A 4,175-nucleotide genomic window follows, 5' to 3' on the forward strand; every position below is an offset into this window, starting at 1 on the left:
GAAAGTTTATTTTAAAAGTTAGATAGGAATACTGAAAAAATTAAAAGAAAAAGAAATTTAATTCACTTAAAAAGTTTACCCTGCGTTTCTTTTTCCTTTCAGTATATTTAAAAAATAATAATCAAACGAAGTATGCAAGCCTGAAGTGAGTTGATCTAATATCAATAGGTCAGAACAATGCTGCCTTACACTATTAGGTGATAATTTAGAACAATATTTACAATATACATATACATCTTTGTTTAAAATATAAAAGATACAAAGGGCTTTATTTATACTAAACGGTTTCTTCCGATCAAGAACACAGCGTGTATTTTTCGACCAAATCTATTTTCTGACTGCTTTTTGTGCTCTCATGACAACATACTAGTATTTTATTTCTTTATTAAAAAATTTGAAATTCTACCATAAAGCATTCATTATAGAATAAAAACTTTAAAAACAAAGGATAATACGGTGAAAAAGGCAACATTCTGCAAAGTCAGCCGACAGACAGCTTAACTGTATTGTCCGTGTGCATACGGACTACCACTGACTTTCCCCTGTATATATTGCGCAGCATCTTTGTTCGCGTATCAGACTTTAGCCTGAGACCACATTAAATGATGTATCGACTGCTGTTGGCTGTGGTGGGTTTAGCTAACCTTCCTTATATTCGCACCTGTTGCTCCCCAGATGTTCTCCAAGGCAATGCCATGTATTATGGATATATGGTCGAGGAAAAGAGTCTTATCAGGTACGATCATATGTTTTAAAGATAGTACATTTTAATATTTTGATATAGGGCTCAATGTTTAATTTTGTAAGTTCAATATTGGCTTTAAAATAAAATTCAATCTTATGTAATGATATCAGTTTTGTATCATAAAAGAGCTCTATAATATTATATTCACTCTTAGAGCAGTTTAAAATTAAAGGTTTTTGCTTTTAGAATATGGTAAAATTTTACTACGATGCGGATAAAAAGAAAATAGCAACGATAACAACCAATATGGGGAACAGGACAGGACAGGTCAGAGATATATACGACTTCGCCGCAGGGAAACGTTACGTCATAACCGACAACAGCTCCTGTAACGTCACGAAACTGAAACGTTCCTTCGAAAAGATCTGCGTTCCGTCTAGCGCAAAGTTTATGGGTTCCGCTGACCTCGGAAACAGCGAGGCCAAAATGAGCGTCGATATGTACAGATTGAAAGTTAAAAAAGGTAAAATGTCTGGCGAGGCGGACATAATGGTGACGCCGATGGACGGTGGGAAGTGTACCTTGGTAGGAGTAGTGATGAGCGGGGGAAAGGACGGAGAAATTCAGATGACGGAAACCTCTGTTTATATGAACTTTACGTTTGAAATATCTGACAAATCTGTATTCCAACCACCGAAGCAGTGCTATAGGAACAACGAAAGCGAAAGCCTCCTGTTTGAAGTTTTAGGAGGAATCCGAAGAGAAATTTACATCTTTTAGAATCCAAAAAGACTTTAATTTTGCAATCATTTCAATGCCACTAAAATGGAAAAAACAAATTTTATCTTAAAAAAAATTGTTGAACATTTTATGAGTAAAAGAAATAGGGAAAAAGTATTCGACTATTGTGATGTGAAGTTTTTCTGAGACCTTTAAGAAGCCACGCAATAAACTGTATGAATGTTACACCAACTGCACCCCCCCAACAAAAAAACCACCGATAATTAACTATGGTGCGCTATTGTACATAGATCTTAATAGTCCATGTTGTTCCCGCATTTATTAATAGATATGTATATGGGATCGGATATATTTTGATTACTATAATTCCTCATTCGTATTTTGGTCTTTTCTTGTAAAACAAAGAATGCCATGAATATATATTGCCAATAACATATTTTTTGTCATGACTACTCTCTCAGATAATAAAGAAATGAAATCATCCTGACCCTGTCTTTAATAATTTAGCATATTAGTGAATAAGGGTATAGTATACGTCCGCAATATATGGAATGCCACATAAACATATACATGTAGTTAGTATATTTAAAAATATTTGAACCTATCTTCAAATATTTCTATCTTTTTTTCCAAATTAATTGTAGACAGGTACAGTTGAATCAAAGATATGAGTAAATGTTTGAACCTTTCTTGCAATAAAAGAACCTAGGTTAAATTGATCGAGTTAAAATCATCTTTAACGAGGCCGAGTCTAATTAATTCTACCCTAGGTATTTTGATAATCTTTCGATAAATAATTTTTATTGTTATATTTATTATTTTAAAATTAAAAAATCGAACGTTTACCACCCCGATTTCTTAGCATTACAGATTGGTTCAGTTCAATGACAGATGTGTTTCGTTGAATTATAGTTATCTTTAAATCATTTGAAGATATGTATAATTAATTTCAAGATAGGTGCAAAGGATCTGAAGAAAGCTTCAATTCACTTATACCTTGGCTCAAATCAATTGCACCTATTGCTATCTGTAAATCAATACCTGTCGTACTTATCTTCTGCCTAAGGATGCAGTACGTACCTCATGCAAAACTACAATGTATATATAAAACTGTTTAATTTTAGAAAAAAAATATAAGTGGAATGTCGTAAGATTAATTGCATATTTATTTTAAATCTAGAGGTTTCAATAAATATGTGCTGTATTGTCACATGTTTTAACGACGAATCAAACTGTGAAAATAGGATCCATCATTCGACGCTGATCACAAAAATACTATATATTTTCTATAACGGGCTTCCATACTAATCGATAATCAAAAAGCTGATCTGTTGTCTGTATAACAAATAAACAATAATGTTTTAGAGGTATTCATGAATAAAACAAAATATACATTGCTGTTACTAAGTTTCAAATATGCTAAGTTTAAACTCTACGGAAACTTTGACGAGTTATCACCAATTCAACAACACAAAGTAAAGACCCAAAATACAGTGGACTTCAAATTTGGCTATTTTCTCGAAATCCAGAAATCCTCGATCAATGGGGAATGTTCCAGACATGCTTAATGATTTGCTGGTTGTTCTATTACAAAGTACCTGTACCTCAGAAATAATAAGAAAGTAATAATTAAACCATACCTTTGAATTAGAATGTTTTTTGTCGATAAATGTTTATATTTACATGTCCTCCTGTTTCCAGATACGCTAGTAAGGCAAGGTAATTTCATGCGTATACATAGACAGGAGATAACAAGGTATTTTGTTTATTTATCATTCCTAGACTGTTTAATGTAACCTGGTATGTTAATATTACTCGACTACTACACTACCACGAGAGAGAGAGGGAGAGAGAGAGAGAGAGAGAGAGAGAGAGAGAGAGAGAGAGAGAGAGAGAGAGAGAGAGAGAGAATTCAGTTGTTAAAAAAAATCTGTGCCTGCAATGTTGCATGCACTGTTTCATGTTTTCGGGCACAGGCACCTGACTTGCTTATTTTTCTTTTAAAAAATATATGCCCAATACCTAATAATACACTTATTAGGAATGGGTTATGTTTCTTACTTAATAAAAGAAAAATAATTAACGTCAGATGCAGGCCTGTGTTTCCGAGATACATTAACATTAATATCAGATTTATTAATAACAAATCACGCATTTCCCTTTTTAGACTCGTAAAAGGAATTACTTGTAATTGGTTTGCGGCCGTTTTTGACGCTTGCGTCGTTTTTGACACTTGCGTCAATATGTTTCTTTTTAATGTTCGATATGAATATTAGATACTTTTTTTCAACTCCGCAGAAACGAACGACTTCTTTTAAAAACTTTCATATCAAATAACGGTCGAGGCTATCTGGTACCGCTTGCAGGGTGGCGGGCAGGAGTTATAATGAAATAAGCATAAGATTCTTAGTCATTAAAAAGCTGAGTATTGCATTCCATTTAGTGATTTTGAAATATTCGAATATTCGGTAAGAGTATTCAAATGATTAATTAAGTCCTTTTTATATACAAGTATGGCACTCTTCCCTGAGTCCACTATTTACGTCGGTATTTTGGAGAACATTTATTTTTAAAAATATTTTATAGAAATATACTGACTATCAAAATATTCAACCAAACATAATTTAAAACTTATAAGAAGCTACAAATAATGGATTGATGTTTCGCAAAGACTAGAAAAATAACTTACCTATCATCAAATAAATTTATTTAAATAATTTTTTTAACCCTTTTTTAATTTTTTGAATTT

At 32.5% G+C, this 4,175-nt stretch overlaps 1 long non-coding RNA gene across 1 annotated transcript; it reads left to right on the top strand.

Moving 5' to 3' along the window:
• The first annotated feature begins 433 nt into the window (after positions 1 to 433).
• On the top strand, positions 434 to 1,475 carry LOC134265365 (uncharacterized). The gene is made up of 2 exons (XR_009991741.1): positions 434 to 736; positions 932 to 1,475. It is a non-coding gene; the product is annotated as an uncharacterized LOC134265365 (long non-coding RNA).
• The last annotated feature ends 2,700 nt before the right edge of the window (positions 1,476 to 4,175 follow it).

This window comes from Saccostrea cucullata, unplaced genomic scaffold, assembly GCF_032062105.1.
Source record: "Saccostrea cucullata isolate Sc308-1 unplaced genomic scaffold, CSIRO_AGI_Scuc_v1 ctg10602, whole genome shotgun sequence".
Taxonomy (NCBI): domain Eukaryota; kingdom Metazoa; phylum Mollusca; class Bivalvia; order Ostreida; family Ostreidae; genus Saccostrea; species Saccostrea cuccullata.